Source organism: Lutra lutra, chromosome 12 (assembly GCF_902655055.1).
Source record: "Lutra lutra chromosome 12, mLutLut1.2, whole genome shotgun sequence".
NCBI classification, from domain to species: Eukaryota; Metazoa; Chordata; class Mammalia; order Carnivora; family Mustelidae; genus Lutra; species Lutra lutra.
Window position 1 is genome coordinate 22,237,369 of NC_062289.1, and position 17,677 is coordinate 22,255,045.

At 36.0% G+C, this 17,677-nt stretch overlaps 1 protein-coding gene across 3 annotated transcripts in view; it reads right to left on the reverse strand.

The window, feature by feature from the left end:
* Nucleotides 1-17,677, reverse strand: part of DCC (DCC netrin 1 receptor) — a 1,178,115-nt gene that overhangs the window by 540,139 nt on the left and 620,299 nt on the right. The gene's annotated exons all lie outside the window — the stretch shown is intronic.

The window sequence follows — 17,677 nt, forward strand, 5'->3', positions numbered from 1 at the left end:
TTTCTGAAGAGTTTCACAAAATTTTCTCAAAATGTTCATGAGAATGACTGAAACTCAATTATTCTCTTCTGGTGACAATTCTCAAACCACAAACTAAGGATCTGTTATACTGGAGTCCTGAAAGATAAGCACTAGTTTTAATGGAATGACTTTGGGGCCTGAGCTAAATACCTAACATAGAAACTTATTTCGTTTTCCAATAGGTTTATTGAGAGAAAGCTGCTTTTCCATCTGAACTCAAATCTGCCTCCATGATTCCTCTATGCATTAGAAATTTTATTCTCAACTCTTGAGCAACACAGACTCAATCTAATTCTATTTTTCACATTAGCACACCCACTATTTCTCAGTTCAGTTGTGTTGAGTCGTTTGCTACTGGCTATCTTCCATGTGCCAAATACCACCCCAAATGATAAGGGACCAGAAATCAGGGAGAAAAAATCTCTTTTAAGGAGTTTGGTCTAGTGCCATTCTGGCCAGTAGAACTTTCTGCAATAATGGAAATATTCTATATCTGCACTGGCCAGTACAGCTACCAATATCCACATGTAGTCACTGAACATGTGAGAAGTGATAGGGTAATCAAAAAACTGAATTTTTAATTTTATATAATTTTATTTAAGTTGCCGCATATGGTTATGGCTACTGCAATGGACAGTGCAAGTCTGGTAAAATAGTCAGACCCTTACATGACCTAATATGATAATAAATACATTGCTCTTTGCAGAAAAGAGGTGAACTGAGAGACTAGGTAGCAGCCATGTTAGTCATCCTGAGGAGGAGATGTCTGAAATGGGTCTTGTGATGGTGATGAAGCCAGGTGATGAACAGGAGAAAGAGTTCAAGGAAAAACAAAACAAACAAAAAACAAAAACAACAAAAAATCATAAAGAGACACAAATGAGCCTACTAAGAACAAAGAATTCCAATACTAGTTTGGACACAAAATCTGGCTGTGTGGTATTGAGTATAAACTCCATTTTCTTCATGGCCTTCATAAAATTTGTTTTTAAATTGTGTACACAATTTGTTCTGATGTATAGAAAAAAATGTGATATGGTTTCTTTCCTTATTTGAATACCATGCTTCAAAATGTGCATCTGAAATTCAAATTGATGTTCATGGCAGAAAAAATGGCTCATTTTAAGTTTACATTTAATTAAAACAATTCTATAAATTCTTAGCCTAACTGCTAATAAGTCAAGCCTCTTCTATCAGAATTGGAAAATGTGAGTTTTTGAACAAAGATGTAGGATTTTTATGTGTGTATTACAGTTTGTTTAGATAATAATAGTTAAAAAAAACATAGTTTAGCCTTTGGAGACTTTTTTTTTCAAATGTTGAATAAATCTTCTTTGGATAAATTCTGTATTAAATTTTCTATCCAACTCTGTGTTGCATTTTAATTATGAAAAGCAGTCCACATCAGTGTTAAAAACAAAAATCTAATTAGGATGGGAAAGGGATAGAGCCCTGCTGAGAGCTGTCAGAGATGGCTGAATATCAAGGTGAGTATCAAAGTGAGTCATCAGGTCTAGGATTCCCGAACTACCTTTTCAAGTACACATTTGGTCTGTGCCTTCCTTAGTTACTCAATGAACACACTGTATATTTGTTTTAATTCAACACACAATATATTTTCCCGATGCTTTTCTTTTGGTTTGGCTTTTTGCTTTTGTTTTTAACCAGCTGCTACTGTGGACTCTGCGATACAAAAGCGTAAAGATGAAACTTGGCTCATCTTCTGAAGAGCCTGAGAAACCGGTGTACCTAAATAAAGTGACAGCCTTGTCCATAGCTGAATGCTGTGTGTCTTCATCAAAAATTGTTGTGTACTGAAATGTGCACAGCTTGGAACATCATGAGCCAAATGAGATTTCAGAAGAATGGGGAGGGACACAGAGAGACAAGGAGAAAGAAGAGAGAGAATGTGTGTGTGTGTGTGTGTGTGTGTGTGTGTGTACGTGCGCGCGCGCACGCGTTTCTAACTTCAGAGAGTCAAAGCAAGAAAAAGGTGATTGTATTTGAAGGGAAAATAAAGTAGAGAACATGGCAGGGGATGGTGAGACAGGACAAACCTCTTCAAAACATGAAATAATTGTCAAGATTTTGTATTGACTGTGAGAGTATTTAATCAATTTATATATGGTTTTCTTAGCAGTCATTAGTGTCTGCATTAGTGTTTCCATGAAACAACATGATGATATCAAGGGAAATAATGGAAGCTGTAGAATTAAAGATTTCTGGAATTTGAAATAAACTATCTATTAAGAATAACTGCTCACATACAATTTCTTAAAAATATTTAATGAACATGAAGTTAAGATGCATTGATAAATATATCCAAAAGATTCATCTAAGCAATTGTCATTCTACTTCAAAAGCAGTTTATCTAAACCAAAATGTAAATCCCATAAAGATTTATGAAGCTTTTCCTCAAACATGCAATTTATGGCAAGTGTTGTTAAAGATTCTTTTAAACAATAATGTGACTAAAATATATTTATGGAAAACAGTTATTACATCAAATAAAATTTCTTAAAGTACACTTGTAAAATACTGAGGTTGTGGAATGGTGTTGTATGGTATATGCATTTTGTGATTTTCATGCTGTGACCCATGGCTATGCAGTAATAAAGTATGTTCCCCTAACAATGCAATCTCCCTATTCCTCTGCCCAAAGAGCTTCCATCTGACATGGGGATAAATATGATAAGGAAAATACTTTTGGGTAGTGTCAAAGATAATCAAAGCCAGACATTAACTAGTTAAAGTGGTATTGACAAGCTTTACTCAGTAATAACTATTGCAATAAGGAAGAGAGCTTAGTGTGAAATCAACCCAACTTCATTGAAAGAGAAGACAGCCTTTTGAAAGTGTGGGATGTGCTGGGGGAAAGGCAGTACAGGACAGAATGGGAATTTCGTCCATATGGCTAGGTCATTTGGATTTGTTAACTGGCACTTAATAAAAGTCAAGCTCCCACCCTTCCACAGAGACTATTTTCAGGTGTTTACTGGAACAAACAGTTAGGAGCTTCATCAGGTAGGAACTTTAGGGGCCTGGAGTTGCCACCCTAGGTTCTCAGCTTTGAAATGTGAGAGATTATGCTAGTGTTTAAGTTTCTTAGTGTAAGAATTTGAACAAAGTTGTTATGTGCCAAGTGTTCTTTTGTATTTCTCAATAAAAAGGATATAGCAGCAGAGGAAGGACACTCTAGTTAAAGTAGTGGATGCGATTCTCTAGAAGCTGATCAGTCTCCATAGAGAAGGGATGAGAGCTAACTGGACAGGGACCTGATCTCTGCATGTCCAGATCTTCTTCTGACGCTCACTAGGTGGTAAGGAGAGGAGACTGAGGGGAAGGGGAATACAGAGGGAATATTAACTAAACAGTGTTAGGGGATTTGCAAAAACAGGTTCTCAGGAATCATACAAAGTAGATATTACTTTCAACATTTTATGGGACAGGAAATGGAAATACAGCAAAGTTAAATTTCTTCTTGAGATTAAGCTGTTAATAGTCTGAGCTGAGATAAAAGTCATGTCCATGTTTACTATCTCTTGCCACTTATTCTAAACCTCCTATCTTGACTTTTGGTTAAGAGATGGAGAGAAGTGAGTTGGGGGAAATCGGAGAGGGAGACAAACCATGAGAGACTGTGGACTCTGAGAAACAAACTGAGGGTTTCGGAGGGGAGGGGAGTAGGGGGTTGGATGAGCCTGGTGGTGGGTATTAAGGAGGGAATGTATTGTATGGAGCACTGGGTGTGGTGCATAAACAATGAATTCTGGAACACTGAAAAAAAAATAAAATAAATAAAATTTAAAAAAGAGAGAGAGAGAGAGGATCTAACATGTACTATAAAAGACCAAGGAATTCTAGCATACCTGGGTAGCTCAGTGGGTTAAGCCTCTGCCTTCAGCTCAGGTCATGATCTCAGGGTCCTGGGATCGAGTCCCGCATTGGGTTCTCTGCTTAGTGGAGAGCCTGCTTCTCCCTCTCTCTCTGCCTGCCTCTCTGCCTACTTGTGATTTCTCTCTCTCTCTGTGTCAAGTAAATAAATAAATAAAATCTAAATAATAAATAAATAAATAAAATCTAAATAAATAAAATAAAATAAAATAAAATAAAATTAAAAAGGCCAAGGAATTCTCTACCACATATTCACTTAAAGAAGTTCTGGGTCCATTTTAGATGCTGAGCAACAATGGCTGACAACAGAGGTGTTTGTCTCCTTTAATAATATTTTCATAGACAGCTAATTAAATTCATACTAATTCTGTTGCTACTTGAAAGTCACCCTGTTTAGGTGAGTTTAATGTCTTAAAATGTTACTGTTTTAAAATACATTTGGGACCCATGTTTGGTAAATAAGGATTTGCTATGGAAATATTTACTATTTGTCATTGCTATGACTATTACTGGATAAAAGACAAGACACGAGACACAAAAAAAAAAATCTCAAAACATCTTTCAACCATGTCCCCATTCTCATAGAAAGAACTAATTGCCTATTAATGTTAAAAACAAAATGAACAAAGAAACAAAAATCTGCATGGAGTAATCAGATTTATTAGATTTATTTACAGTTAGAAATTTGATCCACTGAAACCTTTCTTAAAATAAATTTGTTACCTTGGCTACTAGAAGTATGCTGTTTATTAAATTACAGAAGAGTCAAAAGGTTTCTAATTAAAACATTTAATTAGAATTATTTTTCCTACTGAATTTAATTTACATTATGTAAAGCAAAAACTATATCTGCAACTAATTTTATATTAACTGCCACTAAGGTCATGCCTACATAATACAAGTTTCAGTACCATGAGTTCATGTTTTACTAGAATACCTGTTTCACTAAAATGCAACTAGAGTGTGCTTAGGATACTCCATTTTTTTTAACGTATGGATTTATTTTCCCTCATTTTATTTCTCATGTTTCTTCTTTAAAAAGATTTTACTTACTTATTTGAGAGAAAGAGAGAAAGAGCATAAGCAGGGTGAAGGACATAAGGAGAAGGAGACTCTCTGCTGAGTGGGGAGCCCGATATGGGGCTCGATCCCAGGACTCTGGGACCATGACCTGAGCCAAAGGCAGACGCCCAACCAGCTGAGCCACCCAGATGCCCCAGCCCTCATTTTAAAAATAATTTTAAAAGGAGGACATTTTATTCTTAAGGGAAGCAACTAATTGAAGTAAATACTGCTTTTTCTCCCCTACTTCCCTCATATCCCTAAATTGGTGAACATTTTGAGACCAATTTGCCAAGAATCTACTATTTTATTCACTTATTTCAAAGATAGTTTTTAAAAAAGAATATCATAACAACAAATCCAAGTAAGAAAAAAAACAATGAAACTAGATGGTTGCCTTTTATAGAAAATTTGATGGGCAACGTTAATTTTAACATTTTGAAAGAGATGTAAGCACTATGACTATTCCTGAATTATACTTGCTACACGCACCTAGGTTAAGATTTCTTTTTTGTTAACATACTGTGCTGAATAGTTTTGCCAGTGTGGAGAACTCTCAGCTTGGTCATCTGTGTGGAATACATTTTTCATGTTGCAATCATTCAAAGGAAATTAAGTGATGCTCTTTAAAATGTTAGCTTGATTGAAGGAAAACTCCTCATTTACCCTAAGTTAAACATTACACAGAGTGAAAGGAATGTCTCTCTGATAGGTAGCATGGAAAATTGTAGGAAATTCTCAGAATTTATAAAACTGGGAGTTACTTGTTTCGCAAGGCAGAGATTTTAATTTTTGTCACTGAAACAACAGAAATATGCACCCAGGAAAATGACACCATATGCCCTCAATCCTTAGCATTTCTTGGGTACCCTGAGAACTCATCTAATTCATCCTTTCCTCTCTGTTCACATTTGAACTTGAAACATGCCAGATCGTAGCCTGATCCATACCAAATTCCTCTGACAATTCAGCTACCTGTATTAAGATTCATTACCACATGAGGCAATGATAGCACCTCAGGTTTTCATTTAAATTTCACATGAAGAGACATTATATTAACATTGGAGGTGGCTGTTGTTATTATGAAAAAAAATACACTCATCCCATTTTATTCAGGAGTTAGAATATTCTAGACTTATAATGTGCTCTTCTTATACTTCTTTCCATTGCTAAGCATATTCTTGTACATTTGCCAAACATTCTTGTACATTGGAGTCAGAACCCACTTAAAACTCCCTATGTAAAATGAAAGCGGGAAAGAGCTTTTTATATCCTTCTTGCCTTTGACTATCCCACCAAGCCTCACAGCAACTCTTCAAAGTTTGACAGGTCTCCTTAGATGTCACAAAATAATTGTCCTTTTCTGCCAGAGATGTTTTCTAATTTTAGCTTTATTTAACTTACTTTTATGGAAACTGGAACAATCATTTAGGAAAAAAAGATGGTGATCTTCAGGTTCAGTCCTCTAACAAGACAATGCACCATGCCAAGGATGGAAATGAACTCATTCTACACAAGATGTCCTAAATTAAGTTGCCAGAGGGAGGGTTTAAGAATACCATGTACTCTGTGTTGTACTGATTGATGATGAGTTTGCACAACTGTCTTAAATAGCAACTCTTTGTCTTTTGAGAATTAGTGGCTGAGGAAAGTGGTATTAGGTATCTTTTAAAAGAAGATAAAACCAAACTCAGTCTATAGAAGCAGAGGTATTATATAAACAAATTAATCATAGAAATGCAGAGCTGGAAGGAATCTTATAAGTCATTTATTCAAATATCTTACCATATGCATAAATACTGCTCACCTCCCCCAAAAGGGTTCATCCAGACCCTGCTTAAGACTTCTATGGATGAGGCAATTCATTTCATTTCTAAATGAGGTAGCTGAAAATTCTCATGGAAACTGAGCTATAATCTGTCTTCCGTTTCAACACATTGAATTTAATTCTGCTTATAAAATAACAAACATTTGGGGAGGGGACCCCCTGTGCACTAGCCCTGTATTGAGTACTGCGGTGATATTCAAGGATGTATGAGACATGTATTCTCCTTCCATGTTGTGGAGGAGCAAAGGAAGAACACAAGAAACAGAGAGCCACTGAGAGGTCGGTGACAGTCATGCTTCCACCACACATTGAGGAGGTGCTATGGACTCAATATCATATGTTGATATCCTAATCCCCAGCATGGGGGTATTAGGATGTGGGGCTTTTGAGAGGTGGTTACCTCGTGAAGGTGGAGCCCTCACAAATGGGATCAGTGCCCTTATAAAAGATGTTCCAGGGGCACCTGGGACAGCCTCTGCCTTCGGCTCAGGTCATGATCCCAGGGTCCTGGGATCGGGCCCCGCATCAGGCTCTCTGCTCAGCACGGAGCCTGCTTCCTCCTCTCTCTCTACCTGCCTCTCTGCCTACTTGTGATCTCTGTCTGTCAAATAAATAAATAAAATATTAAAAAAAAAAAAAAGATGTTCCAGAGAGCTCCCTCCTCCCTCTCACCAGGTAAGGACCGAGCAAGCAGTCCTCACTAGACACTGAATCTGTTGGCATCCTGATCTTGGACATCCCATCCCCCAGAACTGTGAGTAATATATTTTTGTTGTTTATAAGCCATCCAGTCTGTGGTATTTTTGTTCTAGGAGCCTGAATGGACTAAGACAGGGGAGCATTTAGGCAAGTCACTTGACTCCTCGGAATCTGTAGGCAGCAACAGTACCTCACAGGGTTGTTTCAAAGATTAAACTTACACACACAATTGTTTAGTAAATTTTGAGATCTATGCAAATGCAAACAGTGATTGTCATGTGTTTCTATGCAGATTTCTAGGGTAAAACATCTCACCTTGTGTTCTAACAATCATCTTATTTACCTGCTACCTCAGGAGGGAATATTTCCCCCTTTGTACTGAGCATGTAGTTTCTGGCACACAGTGTTTGGTAAATTAATCCAAATGAGCACTACTCCAGGGCCTCACAAATTATACTACTGAATAGCACAGGTAGTTTAGAAACAGGAATGTTTTATTTTATAAAGATAAATAATCAATTCACTTTCCATATGATAAGTTTAAGTATGAAGCACCCTGCAGCAATGATCTAAAGATAAATGAGAAAACAGAATTGAATGTGAAGTTCTTGAAGTCTTTACAAATAAAGAATGGGTGATATGCAGGGAAAGAAGCAAAGAGGGCATCACTATAGATAGAAAAGAGAAGATGCTCAACTTAAAAGCTGAGGCAGTGCTAGGGATTAGTACTGGAGGAAGACATACCTAGAAAACTGGAACAAGTAGAACCTTATTTAACCGAATCTCTTATTACTTCCCTTTAGTCTCCTAAAATGCTCATCAATCCACATGTATGGGTAACATCCACAGTCAGTCAACAAAACTCAGCATTTTATAATGTACCGAAAAAAATAAGTAAATAAAATCCGTATCTATAAAAAAAGTCTTTGGTCTCCTGAATAAACAACACTTGGATAAAACAAGAAACAAAGAACATAGGAGACAAGGATAGGCAAGCTACATGACTGTATGTTTAAACTCTGTGGCTATATGCCACAGGCTCTAGAATTGCAACAGAAACAATAGAACAGTGTAGATCTAAGAAATCAAGAAAGCTTTATGGCTAATGATGTAAGTAACAAAAGCAAAAGAAAAATTTCCTTACTACCTATAGCCCATTTCCTTGAAACAGGAAGAGTGACATTCCTCTAGGAACTTAGCTGCCTGGATGTTAATACTTTGCCAAGAGCAAAAGGCAATCTTAGCCTGACTCCCAGGATCCTGTAAGTCTACTTTAACATATAAAAATTCCTCTGGATGCAAGCTAGTGCAGCCACTCTGGAAAACAGCATGAAGATTCCTCAAAAAGTTGAAAATAGAGATACCCTATGACCCAGCAATTGCACTTCTAGGTATTTACCCTAAAGATACAAATGTGATCTGAAGATGGCATGTGCACCCAAATGTTTATAGCAGCAATGTCCACAATAGCCAAAACGTGGAAAGAACCCAGATGTCCATCAACAGATGAATGGATAAAGAAGATGTGATACACACACACACACACACACACACACACACACACACACACACACAATGGAATTCTGTGCAGACATCAAAAGAAATGAAATCTTGCCATTTGCAACAATGTGGATGGAACTAGAGGGTATTGTGCTGAGTGAAATAAGTCAATCAGAGAAAGACAATTATCTTATGATCTCCCTGATATGAGGAATTTGAGAGGCAACATGGGGGGTTTGGGGGGTGGGGAAGGAAAAAAGTGAAACGAGATGGGATCAGTAGGGAGACAAACCATAAGAGACTCTTGATCTCATAAAACAAACTGAGGGTTGATGGGGGTAAGGGGTAGGGAGAGGGTGGTTGGGTTGTGGACATTGGGGAGGATATTTGCTATGGTGAGTGCTGTGAAGTGTGTAAATTTGGCGATTCATGGACCTGTACCCCTGGGGCTAATAATACATTATATGTTAATAAAAAATAAAAAAATTAAAATTAAAAAATACTATTTAAAAAAATTCCTTTGGAAATTTCATCTCTACCCCATCCCCCAAGATATATGTTGGCAATCATCTCCCACATGTATGAACCACCCCTATGTATCTGAAGGGCCTTATGACCATGGTTTTATTAGACGATAATAAATGACCTTTTCCTAACAATAGCTAGCCACCTAAAGGTCATAGAAACTGCTTCCAAAATTCGTTAGAGACTCCTAGCCCCCTCCCAACTTGAAACTATATAATCAGCCACTCCTCTTGACCTCAATGCAGCTCTTTCTGTCCACAGGTCCTGTTCTCACGCTTTAGTAAAACCATCTTTTGGCACCAAAGGTGTCTCAAGAATTCCTTCTTGACCATGGGCTTCAAACCCTAACATCTTCCTACATCAGATAAGATGGTTATACAATTGAGCCATATATAAATAAACTTTGACACATAAATTTCATCTTCAAAAATGTAAATCATTGAATCCTATCTCCTCCACTCACTGGTTGTATAATCTCAGGCAACTTACTTAACTTCTCTAGGCATCCATGAACTAGGGGAAATAATGAAACCTAGGGAAGAGCTGTTATAAGAATTAAGTGAATTAAATATGAATGCCTAAAAGACTACATGGTACATTAAAATGTTTAATGATGTTAGTTATGCTTATTATTATCCTATCGGCTTACGCTAATTATTTTGTTACAAATCAGTCATATTTTGGCCTGTTTCATACTTACCTCATGTGGATTCCTAAAAGAACTTTTTCTTACACATAATTTAACACATGTAAGCTATCTTTCCAATTGTGACCTTCAAAATATCAATATGTGTGTGGGTAGATAGGATAGACATTGGGCATTGCATGTAGGTGGGGAAATAAAAACCAATGATATTTTTATTATTAACACAATCTCTTTTATCACTTTGTAGTTGAGGACACAAGAGGAATTTTTTTGGATTCTGAATATGCTAATTTGTTCTTCAATTTTATTTTATTTAGCACACAGGGGATGAGGTACTATTGAGAAAAGATCAATATACCAGGAATTACAATCTCTAGGTTTTACTCCAGTCTCCACCACTAACTTGCTGTGAGACTTTGGACAAATAAATAATGCTCTCAGCTTTAATTTTCTAGCCATGAAATGAAGGACTATAGTTTATTTCCTTCTTACCCCCAAAATGTATACTATGGATCCAACAGTGATTTACTATTCCAAAGTGTAAGTATTGGCCAAAGTCTAGGCAGTATCTTTCTCAGGTGCTATGTGATCATAGGCAACTGCTATAGACCTCTCTCTACCTGTAGGATGAATGGGTACTTGGGCACTGGTATTGTGAATACAACCCACATCTCTGGTCCTTATCTGTCTCTGAAATTATTTTCTGCCACTCCAGTCATGCTAACAGCCATGAAAATTTTTCTATCATCTAATTCAGTGTGTTATGGAGAATACAAACCATGCCACTATAATGTCTTGTCTATGTTTGTTCTATTTTCAAGAAGAGAGAAGGAGACAAGACAGTGTGTTCATTATGTTCAGTTACTAACTTCTCTAAAATCACATCTGGGAAACAATCTTGTGGGTCATACTTTTTAATAAATAAAATTATGGTCAAAATTCTGAAGATTAAAACAAAATATTTCAATCAAAAGTATAATTATTTTGAGAGAGAGAAATCATAAGAATGAAACTCTTCTCTATATCTTTGTACCCACTTTAATTAAAAGAAAATATTTCTAAAATTTAGGACCACATTATTTTAAGAGGTTCCAAAGAGAAAGAATGTTCTTTGTTGTGTGCTCTCTTAAAAAAAAATAATAATAATTTTCTAGGCAGCCAACATTATATTATCCTAGTAGATGGTAGAGGGATGCCTGCTTGAATTTTTTAAAATAGCCATGTAAAAAACAACAAAAACAAAACAAAAGAACAAAAATTGAAACGAGAACAAAACTCGTGTTTTGTCATTTATAAGTAAATTCAAACCTAATAGTAAATAGTATGCTGCTATGGGGATAGAACATGACCCATGCAAGTCAATTTTTTTTCCAACAAAGGCTGCTTTAAGTATGTATATAAATGTTATTGGCAATCTTTTCATACACAATGCACATGTTTCTTCTTCCTAATAGGAAGATTAAACTTTTATATGCACAGCACATAAACAGAAGTAACAATTTTTTAAACTAATAGAAGTATAAAACATTTGAGTACAAAATGCTTTATCATCTCCAATGTTTATATCATGATTTTTTTAAATAATAGTCTCTTAATTTATTATAGATTTATAATTGAATGTGCAATAGTTGAAGACTGAATAAAAATGAGACTAAGATACATAATTAAGAAGTTTTTCATTTTTTAAGTGTGTATGTATTTCTCTCATAGAAAATTTCTCTTTGACACGATTTCGGTTAAGTCCACAGAGAAGCAATCCTTTCATAAATAGAATAAAAAATGTCAATTATTTGAATGTTTCAGGTATAAATTAGACAGACCTACATATATAAGCTTTCTGTTTTATCTTTCTTTAATAATTGTATAAGAAAGAGGAAGGGTTGATTTTTGTAACAGTAACATCCAGAACTTTAAAATATGCATAACATTATATAAATCTCCAGAGTTTCCTTATTTGGTAAGCTAATTTTGGTAAAAATTTCCTTTCATTATACAGTGTTCAGATTCTAATTCTTTACATTTTATATTCTGTAATGTTCAAGACACTTCAAATTATTTTTGGAATGAGATAGAGTATAAATATTTAAAACCCTGAGCACAATATTCATTTAAGTAACCAGTAAACACTAAAAAACAAATTACCTAAATTCCTCTACTGACTTAAAAGGTTGTAAATATTGGCAGTTTTGTTGGTTAAACAGCTTGAGCTTTCTTGCTGGGCAATATTGATAAGAAGGGAAAACTATTATATAGGCAGAAAGAAATGCATTAACTTAAGTAATAATTATATGAAATGCATTTGCTCAGACAGTTTGGAAATAGTTTTCATGTTATGCCCATGCAAACAGAATGTGATGAATCAGGGAATTCAGGACAGACAGTCAGAAAAATGGAAATGCCGATAAGGACTGCTCAGTGTCTAGATGCTTGTGAACCCAGGAGTATGGTTGGCTACATTCCAAGGGGGAGTCCATCGACTGCAATAGAAGACTACTGAAACTGGACCATTTGGGCTCCACTGCCCATTTCCTCAGGTATAATCCCACTGTAGTATGATTAATGGTATTATAATGAGAAACCTACAAGGAAATGAATGAAATGAATCAAGGATCAAAAAAAAAATGTTTTCCTAATTTACACCATGTTTGCGGTGGAGTTTGAGAGCAATTACACAGTCAACAAATGACAGAGTCCCTAGATGATGGTCTGGGCTTGGAATTTCTACACTGTTTTGCCATTCTGCCTTACTTGTTCTATCTGGTAGCCATTATGCATAGACAGATGTACCAGAACTGAGAACCATAGAGCTCACTTTCTTAGTGGAAATCCTGATTATATTTACTGCTTCTTAATCAGAAGGTTAATATAGATACAAAGAGGGGTGCACATCCTTGGATTTTGTTTTTACCTTGAAAATATTGCTTCTGGTACAAAATACGAGAATTAAGAGGTTTTTTTTATTGCCTCCCCAAAATCTTACTGAAATTAGAAGGGAGAGATCAAAACATAACAAACCTACTGGAGTTCTGAAAAAATAATGGGTTGAGGAGATGGTTAGGTCTCAGTGGAGCAGCTTTTATGGGATAAACATCTGGAAGAGACAAAATCAGTAAGATGATATTGCTGTTTTAAACAAAGCAGGTTGAGAGTAAGACTTGTAACATTTATAAGATAAAGCCTGTAAGGAGGTGGGAACTATTTTTTATAACACAAGACCGAGATATGCAGGAATATCTATACCATTCGCCACCTACCACTGTCTGGTATCTGCTCAAAGACCATTAACAATAAGGTGTCCTTGAATTTCTAAAATTAAAGATTACTCTCTAAAGAAACTTAATGACTTTTGAAAGTAGAGTTGAGGCTTAAGCCATTCTAATTCTGTGAGCTTTCTAATGTATTTTTCTGTTACCTCTCCGTCCACTCTACAGTGAAACCAGCCAGGTCACTACCAGGTCGTATTTCTTTCATAAATATGAATGAACAATCAATGATTAGCAAACACATTGAGAAAATTAACAACACAATGCAAAAGATCCAAAATGAGCCAAGATAACAGCTGATCTTAAGAGACATTATTAATGCAAGAAACAGGGAAGGACTTTACTATATTCCATCAATGCTTTGAGAAACTGCTGCATCTATAAAATAGAACAAGGTGATTATGATAAAAAGAAATCCAAGAATACAGAGTTCTAGAGGATTAAAAATCTGTAAATTGGGAAATCTCATTTTTGTAGTGAACAAAAGGTGAATAAATGGAAACTATAAAAAAGGAGAGAGAGAGAGAGAGACATAGAGAATTAACCCAGCATGCCACCATCTATTTAATAAGAATTTTAAGAAGAGAAGGCATAGCAAATGGAAGGGCTGGAAAAAACCTCAAATAAAAAAAAAACAGTATAAAAAACATCAGAAATGAAAAATAAAAAAAACTCTTCAAAATAAAGTGGTTATTACATGGTAAAGTGCCCAGCAAGACCCACACCTACTGATAACTCAGTGAAATTTCATGTCTTCAAAGATTCAAAGATTATAAACGCCTCCAAAAGGAAAAGCTGCCTCTGCAAGGAGATGGCGATCAAGTGGGCATTATATCTCTCATATGCAATGCTGAATGTTATGTAAGACAATAAAGGAATGCCTTCAGAATTGTGAGGAAAAATAATTGTGAACTTCAAAATCTACTTTCAGCCATACTATTACATACTACTACAATCATAATGGCAAGTTAATGACATCTGAAATATAGAAGGACTCAAAACATTCACTTTCCAAATACTTTCTAAAACATTGTTTATGGATGTCCAAAAGAAAGCAAAAAAATGAAAAAGGAAACCCAAACATGGACGAGACAAACATAGATCAAAACATAACAAGCATACCCAAACAATAATGGATTAAGAGTGAAACAGGAGAAAACAAAAAAAACAAAACAAACAAACAAAAAAACCATCCCGAGGTGACAAGTTATGGGGTAGAACTAAAAGAAATATCAATACAAATTAGAATAGTGATCCAGATGGTTCCAAAGCAGGGAAAAAAAAAAAAAAAGAGAGAGAGAGAGAGAGATCCTTAAGAAAAATGCCTTTTCAATTTAACAATAGTACATGATTAAGAAAGGAGCAATCTTAGTGACAAGGGGGAGGCGTGCTATTATTTTTTTAATAGACTATCAAGTGTCATTTTAAAATTCCAGGAAAAGGAAAAGGGAAATTCACAGTCAAAATATAAGGCAAATTAAAAAGTTTTGGTGGCTAAAAGCAGAGAATTATTTTGACCTCTATGCGTGAGAGGCACATGCTTGGGGACAAAGAATTACATTTCCTTTTCATGGATCCAGTTACACTAACTAGCTCAAAGACAGCCCAATATACTAATGTGTCCTTCATTGCTTTTCTATTTTATAATTAATATGTAAATGTAATTAAACCATAATTACAGTTATGGCTTAAAGGAATATGTTAAGATTGTAAAAATACATGTACAGTTGATGGAAAATACCATAAAATTGATGAAGGTTCAAGAAAATGGGTGAATATGCTTAATCACATCAATTTTCTGAAAATCATTGACAATACATTGCTTTTAAAAAGCCCTTATTATAGCATGACTTTTAAATATATATTTCTTCCTTTATGAGAACTGCATGCTTAACTTAATTTTCTAAGAATGAGTCAAACATAAAATGAGAATGGAAAAAGAAATCAACGGGGCATTTTCTCCTAGAGATTGCTCAACACAGGTAAATCTTCATGTTTGGAAACCTGAGTCCTCCCCAGAGAGATTTTCACACAGATCACAGGACAAAAAGTTTCCACAGAGAAAAATTCTATAAATTTCTATAAAACTTAACAACAGCTCAAATTACCATCTTTAACAAATCAATTATTTTTGTCAATAATTCTCAGTTATATCCTGCACCTTAAAATAATTTCCTTTGAAGTTTACTGAGATGTTTTTTATATTTACAGATATTTGAAATAATATATTTACAGGCACCACTAAACACACTGGCACACACATACCCATCCATGCCTGTTTGAGTATTTGCATATTTACTCCACTGTGTGAAGATATTTCAATGCAAAGACAACTCTGAAATGGTAAACATTTTGACTGGAAAAACTATCTTTGCAAAGCAAACCTAACTCAGCTCCCTGCCATATGAAAAAAAATTAAGTGCGAGAAGCAATGAAAAACGACCAGTCATTTCTTTTCTCCCAGCTGATACATATCTTATTTATTCTTCCTTGTAATGTGTGAATGCTGCACCATGCCCTACTTTGTCTTCTGCCTCAATTAAAATGTAAATTTCTGCAGCCCATCTCTATAATTCCAAACTGCTCTAGGCAGGGGAATTTAAACTGCTTTTAATAAAACCAACTACAGATGCTGAAATAAGATTTCTTCCCAAGTCTTTGAAATCTATATGTGTAATGGTATGCTGGATCCTCTGTAGTTAGGTCTTAGCTACAAACATTGAGATTAAAAAAAAAAAAAAAAAACAACTGATGGGTGTGCATTATCACCACATATGCAAACCCACAGCTAGGAGACTGACCTCCCGCTCCTTTTGGACAATTCCTAGCAATCAATCCTTCTCCTCTTCTCAAAGATAAATATATGTCACATTTAGAATTTATAGCCTCAAAATGCCATTGCCCGTTGTGTTGGATAGGATAACAATTTGATAGGTAGATTCAAAACTGAAGTGAAGTCTGCAAAGTGAAGTTTGGAGTTTCATATTACCCTGTTGGTCTAACTCTTCATTTCTTTATTTTCAGTGTCTCACCATATAAAACTTCCTATTGCATCTGTCTTACAAGCCCCTCTGCCCCTTTTCCTGGTTAACTCCTCATGTAATTTCAAGTCTTAATTTCAGGGTCTTCACCAGGAAACATGACTTGGAGCAGCCGGAGGGACAGTATGCCTCTTGGCCTCCCCCATTCTTGGCACTCCCTGCTTGTTCCTTCATAGTTTTAGTAACTTCTGTATTCCAACGATCATATAATTTATCATCTAAAAAAAACAGGTATAAACCAAGACTCTCTTGGGCAAACTAGGACTTACAGACAATCCATTAGTTACCTGGACAGTTTCCCATTATTGTTACGTGGAAGAAGAGAGTAGGTTGGAATATGCCAGTGAAGAAGCCATAGCAAACGGCATGGCTGACATTTGTGGTTCTCAGCTGCCCCCGGTCCTCACAAAATCCATAGCCTGGTATTATTGGAGAAGGGATAAAATTTCTCTTCTCCTGCCATAAATGCTTACCATTTAACAATGTAATCTGTGTTCCGCTTAGCCCCTGGTTCTCAACAGGGGGTGATTTTGTCTGGGGGGCGGACATCTGGCAATGTCTGGAGACCTCTTTGGTGGTTACAATTTGGGAAGGCAGGGGAGTGTGCTCCTGGCCTCTAGCAGGTAGAGACCAGCGACAGGACACGTCTCAGAACAAAGGGTCACCCAGGCCCAGGTGTGAAGAGTGACGATGTTGAGAAATAACTGCCCCGGGCAAGTGATATAGTCAACAGGCAAGAAGAGCATAAAGCATCAAGGCAGTGGATATCCTCCGCGTTTGGATTTATAGCATCAACCACGCAGCCCCGTGCAGAGGAGCCTTTGGTAAGGACCGCAGCATTTCACAGCCATCCTCGATGAGTCATCTCATGAGCCCACTGCTCTCATTAGTATGTTCCTGAAGAAATGGCTATACGTGAAAGATAATTCTATTTCTACACCTTCTTTGAAGCATTTTGCTGTAGAAAACAAAAATCAGCAAATTCCCTGAATTGAATTTTCTGCTTCCTTTTTTGTTTTACGTCCTTTCTCCCACCACTGCCTGGTGAACCCTCCAGAAGCACTTCTTTCTTCATTTCACTGCCCTGCTCAGACACCGCCAGTATCTAAGTGCTGACACTTTCTGAAGCTTTTTCTATGAGCATCTCACTTCAGCCATATTGTTCTTTTTTTTTTCCTTAATTCGTTTAACTTAAATT